This window comes from Suricata suricatta, chromosome 15 (assembly GCF_006229205.1).
Source record: "Suricata suricatta isolate VVHF042 chromosome 15, meerkat_22Aug2017_6uvM2_HiC, whole genome shotgun sequence".
In the NCBI taxonomy this organism is placed as follows: domain Eukaryota; kingdom Metazoa; phylum Chordata; class Mammalia; order Carnivora; family Herpestidae; genus Suricata; species Suricata suricatta.
In genome coordinates this window covers 52,213,373-52,232,703 of record NC_043714.1, presented here as the reverse complement: position 1 = coordinate 52,232,703, position 19,331 = coordinate 52,213,373, and the positions used below count along the sequence as shown (strand labels likewise).

Genomic DNA, 19,331 nt, shown 5'->3' with positions numbered 1-19,331 from the left:
AATGGGGTATTATAGATAAAGATCCTTGGAGTACCTCCTCACTTCCATTCCCCTGTACTCTTTAGGGTCATTCCTCAAACAGAATTTTACAAGTAGACTTCTAGTTTATACTTAATGGATATTTTCAACATGTTGATCTTTAATTGTTTACTTGAATATAATAAAGAAGCATAAATCTAAACACTGGAAGATGTATACCAAAGACACTTACTTTTTCAGCATAACTGAAATTGAGCTTTTTTTCTCCCAGAAACTAATTATATGATAACATTAGGTTAATATCATTTTATCATATTGGTAACAGTGTGATTATAGAAATGAAATATTAAAAATTTAAATATTTAAAAATTTAGATAAAAGTGGCTGGACAAATCTAATACTTAGATTTACATATATCACTGTTTATGAATGGTTAATCTAATTTAAGATTATAATTGTCTCTACATTTTGAAGTAATTTTCCTCTTTGGAAAAAGTCATATGTTTACTATCATATAACAATTAACATATTAATAAATTTTAGAGAAATATTGGCTTAGTTAACAATCAGACTTCAGCTCAGGTCATGATCTCATGGTTTGTGGATTCCAGCCCCACACTGGCCTCTGTGCTAACAGCTCAGAGCCTAGAGCCTCTGTTAGATTCTGTGTCTCCCTTTCCTTCTCTGCCCCTCTCCATCTTGTGTGCACGCACTCTCTCTCTCTCTCTCTGTCTCTCTCTCTCAAAAGTTAATAAACAAAAAAAGATTATAATTGTCTTTTTAAAAGCAAATGTTTTATGTTAATATTATAATTGATGTATTTTAACATTGTTATTTTGATTTATCTTTAACTAGTTTCTTGTTCCTCTTTATTGTTTATGTTATGGCTTGTTATTTTAATTACATTTTTCTCCTTTTCTTCTTTCTAGGTTAATATTAAAAAATTAATCATTTTCTAAACTAACACTACAATTTCCACTTGACATGTTTGAATTATAATGCATCAAAATAATACTTTATTTTTGAAGTATTAATACAATAATATATCCAGAAAAAAGTCTTTTGTCTTTCCATTTTGAGGTAATTTCCCGCTTTGAAAAAACTCATATGTTATCATATAACATAATTAACATATTAATAGATTTTAGAGAAATATTGCAAAGGAGATGCAACATAACCATGGTTGTATATGAAGATAACTAAAATAATAGAAGATAAATATGGTTAACTTATAATTCAAGAAAAACAATGAGCTGAATTTGTATATTAAAATGTCATACTCGACCTAGAAAAATCAACACAGTGATTTACACACAAGAATATGCTACTAAATTTAGTAACAGAATAAACGGGCACTGGCAGAATGGGACAAAATAATTGCAAACCCCATATCTGATAAAGTGTGATGGTCCAAAATATATAAGGTACTCCTAGAGCTCAATATCAAAAAAGAAAAAAAGGAAAAAAATGGGGGTGAAGACCAAAGTATTGTCAAGAATATGGAGAAATTGAAATTGGAACCCTTGTAAACTATTAGTGGGATTATAAAATGGTGCAGCCTGTTAAGTGTGGAAGTTCCTTAAAAACTTAAAAATGGAACTACCATGTGATCCAGCATTCACACTTATGGATATTTGTCTAAAAGAACAGAAATCAGGATCTCAAAGAGATATTTCCTCTCCCATGTTCACTGCAGCATTATTCACAATAGGCAACTTGTGGAACCAACCTAAATGTTGACCAAACTCTGAATGGATGAAGATAACATGTTATATACTTACAATAGGATATTATTTTGTCATAGGAAAAGGAGGCGGTCCTGTCATTTGCAACAATATGGGTGAGCCTGAAGGTCATTATGCTATAGGAAGTAAGCCAGTTCACAGAAGGACAAGCACTGCATGATTCCACTCATGCAGTAGTCAAAGTACCTAAAGTAGTCAAAGTCATAAAATCAGAAGGTGGAATAGTGGTTGCCAGGGGCTGTTGGGGAGGAAAATGGGGAGTTGCTGTTCAATGGGTATAAAATTCAGTTATGTAAGATAAAGAAGTTCTAGAGATCCACTCTACAACGTTGGGTTATATTTGACAGTACTGTACTGTACAAAAATTGGTTAAAAGGTTGAACTCATGTTTGTAGTTTTTATTCCCACAAAATGTGTCATTTAACTCAGTTACTCTAGGTATTATACACATACTGAAATATGATTAACACTGTGAATCGCACACAGAATATAGTGAAGAATAATATTAGACGTATCTCCAACACCATTATCACTTCCATAATTACTATTATTTGTATTTCAAAAGTGTATGGTTTACAGTACATTAAGGATACATAGTTTTATATATACATATTTAAAGTAAGTTATTGCACTGGTTAAAAGGTTTCTGCTACATATAATTTTTCTAAATTTTTCTAATATGCAAAGATTTTATAGTTTAAACTCCTGTGTTGTAATATTTGAATTTCAAATTACCACAGAGAAAAAATAAAATTAATTTTATTCACAAAGAAATAATGATAGAAATTTGATTGAAGGTACTGAATTATGATGTCAAATATAAGCAGTCAAATCTAAAGTGATTATCATAAGATTACCACTTTAGTATGTCATCTCATCTACATATGCCTATTTGAAATGATGTATTTGGAAAATAAAGTGATAGAAAATATTTAAGTTGGAACATTGAAATGAATAGAAGTGTCTAAATGAATTTGAAAAATGGTAACTGATATATTTATTTTAATACATAAAACTGAAGATAATATATAGTTGGAATCCATAAAATAGTGGTAATAAAAAGAATCTAAAGTAATCCCTTATAGTTAAAAGCAATATATATTTATACCTTCTGCAATAATCTTACATTACAACCACAAATCATTCAATCAATAAGGAAGTTTTCAAGAGAATGGCTCTTATTGGATTCTAGAGAAGAAACAGAGCTGCCACTGTCTATCATGTAACCTTAAATATTTAAATTGAGACAACTCATGCCAACTCCTAAGAAAGAGACCCACGCTTAGTATATTTTGTAATACTGTTTCTAGAATAAGGCCCCTGTATACTTATGTTATCAAAATACATTGATATAATTAATAATAGAATGTACTCAGTATAATTTTTCTAAAACATCATAGTTATGGCTACAAATGACATGTGAAGATTAACAATGCATGGTAGTATGTACTGCATTATAGTCCTTGAGGTAATTATGTGAGAGGTAATTAAGATTATATAAAATGACCCACAGCTCATATAAATTTTCTGATAAGAGACATCTTAATAAACATTTTTATTTGTGATAGAAGGTGTTAGAAGGTGGAGGAGGACAGTATAGTATCCTTGAGTCTGAAAAGGCACTTTGAGACCAAAAAATGAAGTAAACCACTCCTTACCATTTACAGAGTTTAATTCAGGGTAGCTTACTGACCAGATCTGGTGAATGAACTGTTCAGGTGCTACACAACTATTTCCTGCCCAGTCTAGACCAGAACCCACAGTGTTTATAGACAGAGGGATCATTATGATAAAATCAGAAGTTACATAAAATGATGCCTTCTGTGTGGCACTTTAGGGAGGATGAGAATGAGCTTTTCTGCATCCTGGTCAGGGCAGACATTAACCTCCAAAGGGTCTGGAATACAAGACATGAGTGAGGTCAATGTACAGGCATGAACAAGATGGAGAACCAAAGAGAGTCAATATTGTCAGCACTCCTACACTTGTGATAGAGAAATGGGAGAAAAATAAATTATCATTGTCCCAGTCACCTTAGGAAGTATATTAGGCAATATAAGTGTCAGAAGCAAAGATACTTATCCTAAGGTAGATAAACAAATGGAAATACATAAAAATGCAAAATGCTTTATATTGAACAGGGCACAACTTGGAAGGGAGTTGACTTTCCACAATTATAAGGAAGTGCCCATTTATCCTTTATTGTAGCTTTCAAATAAGGATGCCCTTATCAGTTATAGGTCTGTTTACATTTTGTTTCATGAGGAGCTCCAGTGGCGCAATCGGTTAGCGCGCGGTACTTATATGACATTTTGTTTCATGAATCAGTATTGGTAGGTTGTGTGTTTCTGGAAATTTATTCATTTTTTTGAGGTTATCCAATTTGTTGGCATATAATTGTTCATAGCAGTTGTGTATGATCCTTTTAATTTTTTGAGGCATCAATTTTACTGTCTTCTCTTCATTTCTGATTTTATTTATCTTTTTTTCATAGTCTAGTTAATTTATTAATCTTATGAAAAACATTTTTGTTTCATGAATTTTTTCTATTTTTTTGAATTCTTGATTTCCTTTGTTTTTACAGTAATTTTTAATCTTTTCTTCTGTTAATTTTGTGCTTCATTTTCTAGTTACTTTAGGACTAGTTCTTTATTTACTAGTTACTTTAGGACTAGAAATACTGTAGGCGTAGAGTTAACTTCCCTCTATAAATTTTTTTTTGGATACTTTATAGCTAGTTTAGCTCTCACCCAGGATGCAGGAGCCTATTAACTGGTCTCTGGATTTCTCGCAAAGGAATTGGTTCATGTACTGATGAATGGGTGTGTCCATGAGGGGAAGAAGATTCAGGGCTTCTTATTCTGCCATCTTGCTGATGTCAAAGCTACTTACATTTTATTGGTGAAGAAAGTAAGCTTCTGGACAACCAGTATATTTACCAGCACTACACAGATACAAAATGTCCAAGACTTAACACAAGGTTTCTCCCTTTGTTCTATGAATACTCTTGTGATGTTAAGTTGGGCAAAACCATATTTATTATTTTGCCATCTTTATATGATGCTCTAAAATGAAATATCAATGTTAATAGTTTGTTCTTTAGTTATGTGATAATAACAAATTCAATTGACCCAGGTGGAATTTGATCCCACTATTTGTAACTATCTTCATGTTACAGTAAATAGTAGTTTTTAAGTTTGATTTTGGGAAACAAAGCCAAGTCCTATTAACTAATAAACTTTCTGGCATTCTTCAAAGATACACTCATAACCAAAGTCTAGTAAGATCTTTTTATTCTTTGAGCTGTGACTACAGTATAAAAAGTTATTCTTATTTAAGATTTTTCCTTAACTTTATTCATTCTTGTTGGCACATGTAAAAGTTGGAAGAATGTTTCTCTGGTAAGGAAAAAGAATGATTTCCTTTCTAATTTCATGTCATTAACTTGTAAATTACAATTATGTTTTACTATTTGCTTCATTAATGACATATATTTAATTCCATTTTACTTCTTGTCCAAATATTTAGCATCTATTATGACCTCTTTGCATTGTATTTCCAAGTACACATGGTCATTAGTGCTGGTGATAGAATTTGGAATTAAGTCCATGCATTTAGGTACCTACTAGGTAAGCAAAATTATCTCTTCACTTGAAAATAGACCCTTTTTCATAGCCTAATGAATGCTTGTGAATTTTAGGTATGTATCTGTGTCTGTTTAGTTTGACAGATGATTTATTCAAATGAGACATGTAGAAAAAATAAGTTAACAATGTCATGCATCAATGAAATATGATGACCTTGATTAAATGTGGCAGGCATCTTAAGGGATATATGCATGGATCATAGGTCATGTCTAATGTTTTCTGAACTGCTGCAAATTTATATGGAGCTCCATTAATTTTAACAGAAGTGATGTGGTTACAAATGTGAAATGGGAGATCTCCAAATGTGTTACACAAGTCAAGGATTATCTAAGCTGCTACTCTATTGAATATATAGTATGTTGTTTTTGCATATTAAAATATAAAAAGCATATCTACCCTCTTAACCAAAAATAAACTGAAGAAAAATGTCTTTCTTTTTATTTTGCTGATTATTATACTGTCTCCTTTACATATGCATTTGTTTTTTAAAGTATTTCATATTTTAAAAATATATAGAGCATGAGAGACACCTACTGGTTTTGTAAACTATTGAATATTTTAAGCAGCTATTAAAATTCTGTCCAGTTGGCAACTTTTTGAATGCTTCATGTTTTCACTTGCCATGCATTTAAAAATGTTTTAATAGCATATTTTAGAGCAAGTTTAGGTTCACAACAATACTGAGCAGAAAGTTCCTAATCTCATACACCCCCTGCACCTATCTCCCACAGTGTTTTCCACTATCTACTTCCCCTACCAGAGAGGAACATTTGCTACAAGTGATGAACCTTTACAGACACATCATTATCATTTAAAGCCCATAGTTCACTCTTGGTGTTGTTCATTCCATGAGTTTTTAGATATTAGCAATTAAAGAAACACTTAAGATGCAGACAAATATAAATAACTATTTATACCTCCAGAATAAGATTTTAAAATTGTGATTATTTGAGTAATAACTTTATCCTCAGTCTACTTCAGCCAAATGAATAAATTAAAATCATATAATTTATGTTCCCTACTCTTTCTCTGTACCCTTTTTCCCTTTGTTTCTCCTAAATGTGAAGCAAGATATTCATTTCCTTTACAAGGTTAATCTGTGTTTTCCATTGCATTCATTATCACCTAAATGGTTAATAGGATTTTGCTCTATATTTGCTTCAGTATGCTAGTAGTAACTGCCTGAAGTGTTAAATTGAGAAGAACTTTGTTTTGGCATGATAATAGTAGCTGCTTAACAAACTTCCAAATACAATAAAATATAATAATGCCTCTAAAACAAGTAGAAGTTCCTTTCTAATTAACCTACAACTCTGAACAGTTTTACCTGTTATGATTTATTGATAATCCATTCCAATTCATTCCAGTGGATCCACCATATTAACATTAGGCTTTCAGAGAAACTCAAGCCACCAAATGAGAAAGAACATGGAGGAGAGCATGTAGGAGACTTTTGTGAGTCAATTATGGAAGTGGTCATATCCTTTCTTCTCTTAATGCATCATTGCTATACCTCAAGTCAACAGAATTCCAAAGGAGACTTGAAAAAGTACTATGGAAAAATAGAAGTTTGTTTACCAATTAGCTGTCACTGGCAGATTAAATCTGAGCTATGCTAGCAACTATGCCAGGGCATTAGTGGAGGGCAAAATGGCCTGGATTGCCTGGACGAGCTGGAGCCATGTCTGTCACATTGTAATAATAAAAAGCCCCATTCTCACCCTGAGAAGTCTCCTGGATGTATAGCAAACACACAGTGATTTTCATGTATTGCATACCTGCTATATGGGGAATATCTTCATGCTGAAGCTTTAAATACTCAGTGCTACTCTATTTTAACCCATGTATTTTAGACATGTGTTTCCTTTGTTCTGTCCTTCTGCCTACCACATTTCAGTAGACTTTCTGTCTTGTTCTAAATCTAGGATTTTTTTTTTTTACCCCCATCAGGCTACTATTCAGCCTTTCTTTGTTTTATTGCCAGATTTTTCATATATGTAAATCGCAAACACTACTTCTAACTTCTTTGTAATTACTTTGTCTTTTAACTTTGCAAAGAAAACACAAACCTCTAGCCATCATTAAAATATCGCTTTAAATGAACACCCTGATTTCCAAAATCAGTCTGCACAATGTTTGGCATTATCAATTCTTCCTTCTGCTTTGAAATCTACTTCTTCCTCTGGTAATTGTGAACTATTTTGGTTCTATACCTGCTATTCTACCTCCTCCTTTCTTTCTGCTGAATTCTGCTTTCTTTTTTTTAAATTTTTTAATCTTTATTTTTGAGAGAGAGAGAGAGACACAGAGTGTGAGTCAGGGGGGGGGAGAGAGAGAGAGAGAGAGAGGAGAGAGAGAGAGAGAGAGAGAGAGAGAGAGGGAATAAATCTGAAGCAGGCTTCAGGCTCTGAGCTCAGCACAGAGCCCGATGTGGGGCTCAAACCCACGAACTGTGGGATCATGACCTGAGCCAAAGTCGGATACTTAACGGACTGAGCCACCCAGGTGCCCCTAAATTCTGCTTTCTATTACTATTCCTTTGAATCAGTGTTTACTCATATTTAACCATAACTCTTCCTTACTTAGAAATACTTTTGTTGTTACTTTTGCTCTGAGTAGAATTTGTGGTTCTTGTGAAGAACTGTTATAAAAGCAATTTCATAAATTCTTTGTAGTTCTGTTGTTACATAGAATTTCTATAATCTGACAATACCTTGTGCATAGGTCTTTTGTTTTTCTCTCTTAAAAAACACTGACAAATGGTAGTTGCCAGTAATCATACTATCAAAGGTCAACATGAAGCAAATCAACAGACTTCAAAGAAAAAACAAAAATAAGGAACAATAACAAAAAACATGAACAACAATAAGAAAAATCTCAATAAATGGGATGTTAAGATGTTAAAATGAGTATAATTAATAAAAGTAGAAGAATAAGGCTATATCTTATTCTAGAAATGAATCACTTTTTTAAAAAAGAGCTGACTAGGAATTTGAGTATTAGTTGCCCAATCTTCACCCATTCTTGCTGTTTTATCTGCTTGCAGAGAAACATAATAGGTCAACTATTTCTCCGTGAGACTATGCAGAAGATAATCCCATTTTTTTTCTAAGATGAGCCTTTTGTTCTTCTATGCAAATTATTTCTTCCAATGTTTTAGCAAGGTGACTTCATTTCTTGCAGTCTGATTTAGTGGGGGGCCTTATAGTTCATACTCCAGCATTGTTTGGGTGACCTTTTTTGCTTTGCCAATTTGCTTTCCCCTCTCATTCTTCTGAACTTAAACTCAGTGGGCTGACATTTTAAAACCATTAGGAACAGCAGGCTTAAAATAATGCAGACACTAAACAGAAGAATAAAACAAGCAAAAAGACAAAAAAAAACCAAAACAATATGAGAAAGAAATTGGAACTTGGAGGCATAATTGAGCCAATTTCTATTTTTTCTAAGCTGAAAGTATCTTAGATGATACAGAAATGGAAACAACGCTTATTATGATAGATCCTAGATATAATGGATACAAATGAAAAGTTAACTGTTGAACCAGAAGGTGGAGTATAGGAGTTCTCCCAGAATAAAACACAAATAGATAAAGATTTGAGAAAGGTTTACCTAGTTAAAGTCAAAGTGTAAAAATGTAAATATTTTATTTAATATTTTCTTCAGTGAATGTGATACAGATAAGAAAGAAGTTTTAGAACTCATGCTACCATATTGTGTAGAATAACCTTGGTCTTACTGTGTTAAACTATACTTTGTAAGAAACAAGTTCTGGAAGCATTTTTATAAATATAAACATAAAGGTCCAAAGTCCATAAACACCTTTAAGGGTCTTGGTCTATTCCTTTTATGAATCTTGCTGATTTGGCTTTAATTTATTTTCTTTTCTGAAAAAAAATAGAGTTCTCTGAGTTTTTGAATTCAATTATCATATTTTTGAGTAAATATTCCATTTCATCTTTATTGGGAATTATATAACATATTTCATTCCTAACAGTGTATACTTGAATACTTGTATTTTCTATTTAGCTTTGAAAACAAATCAGATGTCTTTCTATTTGATTTTTATAAAGAATAAGATGTTTGAAAAATCCCATGTTTTCTAATTTAGATGTTTTTATTATGATATTTATTTTTTCTTCAGACAGTGTTTAGATTTGTTTCATGGATTTTCTTGCTGTCTTCACTTAAAACATCAATTTCCCTTTTATTTATCTTTCTTTCTCTTTATATAAAGATTAATATAATTTATATATAAATACTTAATACATATATAATATGCTTAATGCATTCATATGTATGCTTAATGTAATTTTAGTTCTTGAATATAAATAATTGAGTTTTATAATTTCATATGTGCCTAATATTTTTCTTTATTATATATGTCAATAATATTATTTCATCCTAAGATCAATCGATATGTTGGAAGCCTCATTGAAAAGTATTTTTTAAAATAAATTCTCTTAAATATGCTTTTGGTTACTTGGAAATAAAAATTTCCCATAAATTTTTATTCTTTACTTTCTATTAAGCACAAAACTTGTTAAGTTTGTGTGTCTGTTATTAAATTGAGCCATATAAAAGTTTATCTTGGGTGGGTTTTGTAGTAGATGGTGTTGTCTTCACTTGTAAAGTGCAATTTATACTAGTTTTGATGCTATTTGCAGTTTTCCAGTGTTTAAAAATTATTACAGTTACTACACATGAGCACACCCACACACCCCCATGTACCCCTGCCACACATAGACATCACACACTAGCATATCCTCACAGACTTACAGATATCTTAGTGGGATTACTGAATAATGTACTGAATAAATTAGTGAAACATTTGGTGATTAGTAACTTACAATCAATTTATGTATTACAATTATTGATGTCTGAATATATAGCACTTGTTTGATAATATTTTTTTGATATTGCACAATTCAAACATTTTTTCTGATTTCTTAAAAGTAATTTATGTATGAAAAGCTCCAAATGATGCTTTTCTTACAAAATTTATTCTATTAGCCTATCATATTTTTTGCTTAACATTATTTCCATGAATCTATTTATTTGGGAGACCAAGAGCAAAACCCTATTTTTCTCTGACTCAGTCATATGGCTGATATTTAATTAAAAACAAAAACTGATTATAAACTAATGATTCAGAACATCCCCCTAGGGGATCAGAGAGGAAAAGCTGACATAATATGACAGATGCTTTCTTTCAACCACCAGTTACAGGAAACACATTCTGAATAGGAAAGTCAATTTATTTTCAGAAAATGTATTGCTGGTATAGTAAAAACAAAATTAAACAAATAATCTTTGAAAGAGGGAGACATCAGTGTAATGAATAGTAAACCACTGATATTTGACCTGGAAAAAAATAAAGGAATAGTATGTTTCATCAGTTGTTAATTTCTCTTTGACAGTGAATTGCAACAGGGAAAAATCTGACTTCTGTGCAATGGATACTGCTGCATTTTAGAAGACAAAAGGTAAACAGCAGCCTTTGTCAGCAGTGATTCCTACAGCTTTCAGTCTGCACAAAGCATTTTATTTAAGTAGAGATACTTGTGACTTAGCAAGATAACTTAAAAAGAAAAAAAAGTGCCATTTACATTTCATATGAAAATTCTTCTGTATGTAATATCATTCACATTGAACGTACATGTATGTGAGTACTGTGAAAATGAGTGAAAACTGAGAGAATAATTATTTTATTATTATCGAGTACTAGAATGTTGGACTTTTGGACACCTTACATCTTTATAGTAGTTGCAGAGTAAAGATATTTTCATAGAGGACAGAAAGCTATTAAAATCTATTCTAAAATTTGGCTGCAGAAAATCATGTTACTAACGAGAGAGAAGCTAATGAAGATCAATTGAGATAAAACTATATATCTGAATGAGTCTTGAACTCATTATGCTTCGTTTCTCAACTAGATAAAAATTAATATCTAGAAGATGTAATTTGTAGAAAGAGAATGTATCCAGCACCACTGTTTGCTTTTTATTTTTACCCCTGCCTTCCAGCAAGAGAGTGATGGGATCTGGGCTGATAGGAAAGTCCTGTTATGCATTTACTGGGATGTATTTTAATTTTCCTGATATAGCCATATCCTTTTCTCTTTTCCTTCTTTCCATTGGAATGCAGATATTGTAGTAGAGATATAGGATCCATGTTAAGGTCACAAATAATAAAACTGATAAAAGGAAAAGAGAATAGTGCAGATACAGGCCTTGATATATAGTTGATCCACACAAAACTGACAGTCTTAATAATGCTTGTCATCGTCTTTCAGGGTTGTATCCTTTAATATTAGCTGCATCCCATTATCTTGAGATTAAGTCACACATGATAACCAAAACAAGATTTTTTTTTTTTTCCCTTAAGGCTCAGTTCCGCTAGTTGTAAGTAGATAGTATAAATGCAGAGTTGTCCTGAGGACAAACAGTAGCATAAGAAGATGTTGTAAGGAGATAATTGAAGAAGAAATTTACCAAGCAATATTAGTGGGCAAAATCTCTGGGGAGCAGAAAGTGAAATAAAGTGTTTGCTGGACTTGCAGTAAAGCGGTCACTGACACATTTAGTATGCAGCAAGGAAAGGGATTATTTGAGAGGAAGCCAGACAAAGAGATGGGAGGACAAGCCTCAAATCATCCTCCCCAAAGGGTGAGAGTCAGGGCTATTTAAAGGTAAACTACAAAGGGTCTGGACATAAAGGAGACAAGCTACTGTCACTCAAAATCAGATAAAAGAAGTTAGTAAGTAGGGGAAGGTTGAAGTCATTATGTTGTGTTCAAAGAGAGGGTCAGACTTCCTGACAGGTTCTGGCCTGCTTCTTGGTTAAGCCTTGTGTATCTGTAAAACAACAAAATCAGCAGTTTGTTGTCATGGTGCCAGGCGAGACTGTTATCTCTAAACACATGATGGCAAGGCACATACTGAGAACAAGCAGATTTGGGTAAAAAGTTGCAGTCGTATTTATGAGTCTCATTTCCAGTTTCAGAAGTGCATGCTGCATTCTCACACTTGCTACCAGTCAGCACTCGTTTGACAACTCATAAAAGATGCAGTGTGTGGATGTCTGGCTGGTTCAGTCAGTAGACTATGGTTCTTGATCTTAGGATTGAGTTCAGGCCTCACACATTGGGTTTGGAGACAGAGCACATTTACTATGATTATAGGTATTAGTTTCCAATTAGATCATTTATTCATTTCTTTATATTCATTCAACACAAAGGCAGGTATTTATTTGGTGGTATGACTAATTGGCAAACAACTTTGCTGCCCACAGAACAGGCTCATCCATCAGCACGTAAGAGATGTTATCCAAAGATACTAGAAACACATTAGGCCAGGGATTCTTAAACAGAATGCATACAAACCAACCAAAGTTTGGTTAATTTACTAGTCCGAGGTGGGGCCTGAGATTTTGCATTTCTAAGAACTTTTCAGGTGACACAGATGTTGCTAGATTATGGACCACACTTTTTAAAACCATTAATTCCAGTATAGCTAACATACAATGTTATATTGGTTTCAGGTGTACAGTATAGTGATTCAGTAGTTCTGTGCATTACTCTGCATGATACAGACCTTACTTTGAATAAAAAGGCTTTAGACAGCAGGCAAAGAAAATCATTTCAGTAATTGTAAATTCATAGTATTACTGATATTTTGACTTAATTCATAATTTGAGAAGAATAAAGTCTTAAGAAATCATATATAGTTTTATATACATATTGGTAATTTCCTATATTTGATATTTACAATAACTTATTATGTTGTATACTTTAACACTAAGTCTCTTTTCCTCTCTGAATCATATCTATAATATGATTCTTTTCAATTTAAATTAGGCTGAGAAGATGGAATTAAAAATTGTTTTTTATTCTGTTTTCAGTGAGACATCCTAAATATATTTAGCTTCTATGAGACCTAATGTGTCTCTGTACTATTATACAATCTTTATCTTAGAAAAGGAGGCCAGGAAAATTTGTAAGAGAAAGCAGGACACCATAAGACTAAGGTTGGTTTATTCCTTAGAGATCAATTTTATAAATTTAAAGAAGAAAAAGGAATAAAGGGAAGGCATTTTCTGTTTTATATTGTGTTTTATGATGACAGACATTGCAAGCTTGCTATTTTGTAATAATGTTTACTAGAATTGAAAGGCAAGTCACTAATCAGAATATTATACAAAATATATGCCAAAATAATAAGTAAAATCTATACTTGGACAGTAGTATTACCCATAGCCTCAGAGATTAAAAGGAATAAAAGTCATTTCATGAAGAATAGAATCTGTGACCAGGTCATACCCAGGAAAATGGACCAAGAGTGAATTATCTTATAAACCCAAGTTTGGAGCAAGTGCAAATTTTTTGTTTCTTTTTGGACATTTTAAATGATCACTGATTGTTTTTCATGTAATTGTAACCAGCTGGATTTGACTTGAGGTATATAAGCAGAAAACCAGTATTTTTTAACTTGTTCTCTAGATTTGTTCTGTTAATGAATTCTTTCCTGCTTATTGTATGAAATCTTAAGTACTCTTACCCCTTTATTTTTATTCTTTCATTTAATAGAAAAATAATTTTATCCCAATAAAGTATCAATAGAAAAATCTCAGTGTTTTACATTAAAGATTCTCCATTCTAGTACTTAAGAGGAGCTTTATGCTTGAAAATCTTCAGTAACAGAGGAGTTAAGGGGAACCTGCTTATTTTCTGTTCTAGACTGTATAGTCTGTTTTTGTTGTTGTTGTTGTTTTGTATATACTGCTTTGAGCTCTGCCAGACCCAAGGAAAATGGAGGAGGGATAAAAGATAGGAAAGATCAATTAAAATCTGAACTTCATTACTTTAGATGTGGAGGTTGTTCAGTTTGGGGTTTTTCTCATTATGGGGTAGTTTTGTATATCATTTAAAAATGTCATACCTGGAGGAGGGGCAAGATGGTGGAGAAGTAAGGAGCTCTGTAATTTTCACCTGCCCACATCTATCAAACTGAGAAGGACTGAAGCCACAATACTTTGATCTGCAAGAGTGGGAGGAAAACGCCCAGAGTCCAGAAACAAGACAACCTCAAAAGTGCCTGAGTGAGTGTGAACTAGGGAAATAAAAACCGCTGGCCCCCAGAGGTGCAGAGGGGAGGGAGCCCCAGCCCAATGCAGAGCTGGGAAGAGCAGAGGAGAGTGCACAGAGCCCCAGAGAGACAAGGGAAATAGAAAGAGACTGAAGACATTCATAAAACTGTCTCTAGAGAACAAAACTCAGCCCAGGACAGAGAGGGATATTATCATCCCATATATAACCATTGGGTGCTGGGAGAGAAATCCATCCCATTTAGCTGGCACATTCTTCCTTGGGCTCGGCATGCTGACACCGATTCCAGAAGGCGCCAGGAGGAACAGCTCCCTGACTCTCCCTACTCAATTCTGGCAAGGAAGCCAGCCACCTGCAGGAATACATCTCATCCCCAATGGTAGCATTAAAGGGCATGGACTAGGGTTTGGAAATGAGGTGGGGCTTCGAAACTACAACTTGTCTTGCCCAAGGCAAAGGGAAATTGGATTCAAAAGAGTAGCTTTCAACGCTTGGTCTGAAAAGGGCTTGGGGAGCCACCATTCTTCTCCCTGCAACCACCAAGGTGGGGCCTCAGATAGCAGCCCCCAGACCTACCTGCACCAAACCATGCCCATCCATGCCTGAGAGCTGCCTTTTTTTTTTCCCTTGCCAACCAGATATATTTTCCCTTATGCCATTCTTATCTCTCCCCTCTGCTGTTTATACACATTTAGACTGTCCATTGTCTTTGGTTGTTTCTGTCCCTCCTTTTCTTTTCTTTTTTCCTTTTTTTTTCTTTCCACCTTTGGTTTGTTTGTTTGTTTGATTTGTCTGTGTATTTGCATGCTTTTGTTCACTGTGTGTTTGTCTGTCTCTTTTCCTTTTCCTCAAGAAACAAGCCAAAGCACACATGGTAGAGAGTTCCAAATATCACTGAGTAGGGAAATAAAATAATCAATGGCACAACAAGAGAAACCAAGAGACACCATTAAAAGAACATTTCCTGAAATGACAGACCCTGGACAGTCAATGAACCTCATATAATAGAACAATACTAACAGGTCCACAGTATATAACAAGCTTTTAAAACTGATAAGATACAGAAAGCTAGCCAAAATGATGAAACAAAAGAACTGTCCTCATATGAAATTCCAGGAAGAAGTCACAGCTACAGAACGGCTTAAAAAAGATATAAACAACATAACTGAAAAGAATTTGGAAGAGTTGTCATAAAATTAATTGCTGGGCTTGAAAAAAGCATGAGAAGCTATTGATACAAAGACTACGGACCTTCAGAATAGCTGAGATGAGTTAAAAATGGCTATAAATGAGGTGCATAATAAAATGGAGGTGGCCACTGCCCATATTGAAGAGGCAGAGAGGAGAATAGGTGAATTAGAAGACACAGTTATAGCGAAAGAGGAAGCCAAGAAAAAGAGAGAAATTGATACAGGACCAAGAAAGGAGAATTCGAGACCTGAGTGATATAATCAAACGGAACAATATCCATATCATAGGAGTTCGTGAAAAAGAAGAAAGAAAAAGAGGTCCTGAAGGGGCACTTGATCAAATTATTGCTGAGAACTTCCCCAATTTGGGGAAAGAAATAGCCATTGAAATAAAAGAGGCACAGAGAACTCCCCTCAGACTTAACTTGAATCGACCTTTGGCATGACATATCATAGAGAAACTGGCAAAATATAAAGATAAACAGAGAATTCTGAAAGCAACTAGGGATAAAAGGGCCCTAACATACAAAAAGAAATCTATCAGAGTGGTTACAGACCTATCTAATGAAACTTGGCAGGCCAAAAAGGAATGGCAGGAAATCTTCAATGTGAAAAACAGGAAAAATATGCAGACAAGAATCCTTTATCCAGTGAGCCTATCATTCAAAATAGAAGGAGAGATACAGGTTTTCCCAAATAAACAAAAATTGGCAGAATTCATCACCACAAAACCAGCCCTACAATAAATCCTAAGAGGTACTCTATGAGGGAAATGTTGCAAGGAATACAAGGTACCAGAGACACCACTGCAAATGCTAACTCTACACAAAACACAATGGATATAAACCCACATTTTTCAATAATAACACTGAATATAAGTGGACTGAATGCTCCAATCAAATGACACAGGGTTGCAGAATGGATAAAAATACAAAATCAATTTTTTTTGCGGTCTACAAGAGACTCCTCTTAGACCTGAAGACACCTTCAGATTGAAAGTAAGGGGAAGGAAAAATATCTATCATGCACCTGGTAATCAAAAAGACAAAAACAAAAACAAAAACGGAATAGCCATACTTACATGATACAAACTGGACTTTAAAGTAAAGACAGTAACAAAAGATGAAGAAGGACATTATATAACAATTACAGGATCTCTCCATCAGGAAGAGCTAACAATTATAAACCTTTATGTGCCGAATTCAGGGGCATCCAAATACATAAAACAACTAATCACAAACAGAAACCATCTTATTGATAAGAATGTGCTAATTGCAGGGGATTTTAATACTTCACATATAGCAATGGATAGATCAACCAGACAGAAAATCATTAAAGAAACAATAGGCCTGAACAACACATTGGAACGGATGAAATCGATAGATATATTTAGCACTCTGCATCAGGAAACTAGGGAATTCACCCTCATTTTGAGTGTGTATGGCACATCCTCCAAGATAGATCATGTACAGGGGTATAAAGCAGCTCTCCATAAATATAAATGAATTGAGATCATACTATGCACACTTTCAGATCACAGTGCTATGAAACTTGAAATCAATCACAGGAAAATGACTGAAAAAGCTCCAAAAACGTGGAGGTTAAAACCACCCCCCTAAAGAATGATTGGGCCAATCAGGCATTAGAGAAGAAATTAAAAAACATATGGAAACAAATGAAAATGAAAATACAACAATCCAAACTCTCTGGGATGCAGCAAAGGCGGTCCTAAGAGGAAAGTATATTGCAATTCAGGCCTATTTAAAAAACTAGAAAAAGCACAAATTCAAAATCTAAAAGAGCCCCTAAAGGAACTAGAAGGGGAACAGCAGGAGCACCCCAAACCCAGCAGAAGAAGAGAAATAATAATGATCAGGGGAAAAATAAACAATATAGAATCTAAAAAAGAAAAAGAAACAGTTGAACAGATCAATGAAAACAAGAGTTGGTTTTTTGAAAAAATAGAATTGATAAACCTCTAGCAAGGCTCCTCAGAAAGAAAAGAGAGAACACCCAAATAAGCAAAATCATGAATGAAAATGGATCTATTACAACCAGTCCCTCAGAAATACAAATAGTCATCAGAGATTACAATGAAAAATTATATACCAACAAACTGGACAATCTAGAAGAAATGGACAAATTCCTAAACACATATGCACTACCAAACTTCAAACAGGAGAGAAAATCTGAACAGACCCATAACCAGTGAAGAAATCGAATGAGTTATCAAAAATATCCCAAAGAATAAGAGCCCAGGGCCAGATGGCTTCCCAGGGGAATTCGAACAGACATTTAAAGCAGAGTTAATACCCATTCTTCTCAAGCTATTTCAAAAAAATGGAAATAGAAAGAAAACTTCTGAACTCATTCTACGAAGCCAGCATCACTTTGATTCCCAAACCAGACAGAGACCTAACAAAAAAGAGAACTATAGGCGAATATCCTTAATGAATACAGATCCAAAAGTAAGATGCTAGCAAATCAAATTCAACAGCATATAAAAAGAATTATCTGTCATGATAAAGTGGGATTCATTCCTGGGTTACAGGGCTGGTTCAGTATTTGCAAATCTATCAATGTGATACATCATGTTAAGAAAAGAAAAGATAAAAAACATATGATCCTGTCGATAGATTCAGAAAAAGCACTTGACAAAGTACAGCATCCTTTCTTAATAAAAACTCTTGAGAAAGTTGGGATAGAAGGAACTTACTTAAACATTATGAAAGCAATTTATGAGAAGCCCACACCTAATATCATCCTCAATGGGGAAAAACTGAGAGCTTTCACCCTGAGATCAGGAACATGATAAGGGTGTCCACTCTCATCACTGTTGTTTAACATAGTGCTGGAATTCCTAGCATCAGCAATCAGACAACAAAAGGAAATAAAATCCATCAGAATTGCAAAGATGAAGTCAAACTTTCACTTTTCTCAGATGATCTGATACTCTACATGGAAAACCCAATTGACTCCACCAGAAGCCTACTAGAACTGATCCATGAATTCAGCAAAGTCACAGGATACAAAATAAATGTACAGAAATTGGTTGGATTTTTATACACCAATAATGAAGCAACAGAAAGAGAAAGAAACTGATCCCATTCACAATTGCACAATAAACCATAAAATACCTAGGAATAAACCTAACCAAAGATGTAAAAGACTTGCACAATGAAAACTATAGAAAACTTATAAAATAAATTGTGAAAGACACAAAGAAATGGAAAAACTTTCCATGTTCATGAATGGGAAGAATAAACATTTTAAAAATGTCATTACCCAAAGCAATCTACACATTCAATGCAATCCCAATCACTATTGCACCAGCATCTCCAAAAAGAACATCCAGATGGCCAACAAACACATGAAACGATGCTCAGCATCACTCATCATCAGGGAAACACACATCAAAACCACACTGAGATACCACCTCACGCCAGTCAGAGTGGCTAAAATGAACAAATCAAAAGACTGTAGATGCTGGCGAGGGTGTGGAGAGATGGGCACCCTCCTACACTATTGGTGGGAATGTAAATTGGTGCAGCCACTCTGGAAAACAGTGTGGAGGTTCCTCAAAAAACTACCAACAGAACTCCCCTATGATCCAGCAATACCACTGCTAGGGATTTATCCAAGGGATACATAAGTGCTGATGCAT

At 33.9% G+C, this 19,331-nt stretch overlaps 1 long non-coding RNA gene across 1 annotated transcript in view; it reads left to right on the top strand.

Moving 5' to 3' along the window:
• LOC115279467 overlaps positions 1-19,331 on the top strand; it is a 95,505-nt gene that overhangs the window by 20,482 nt on the left and 55,692 nt on the right. The window contains exon 2 of the long non-coding RNA XR_003903454.1: positions 10,792-10,857. This is a non-coding gene — a long non-coding RNA (uncharacterized LOC115279467). The remainder of the gene's footprint in view (positions 1-10,791; positions 10,858-19,331) is intronic.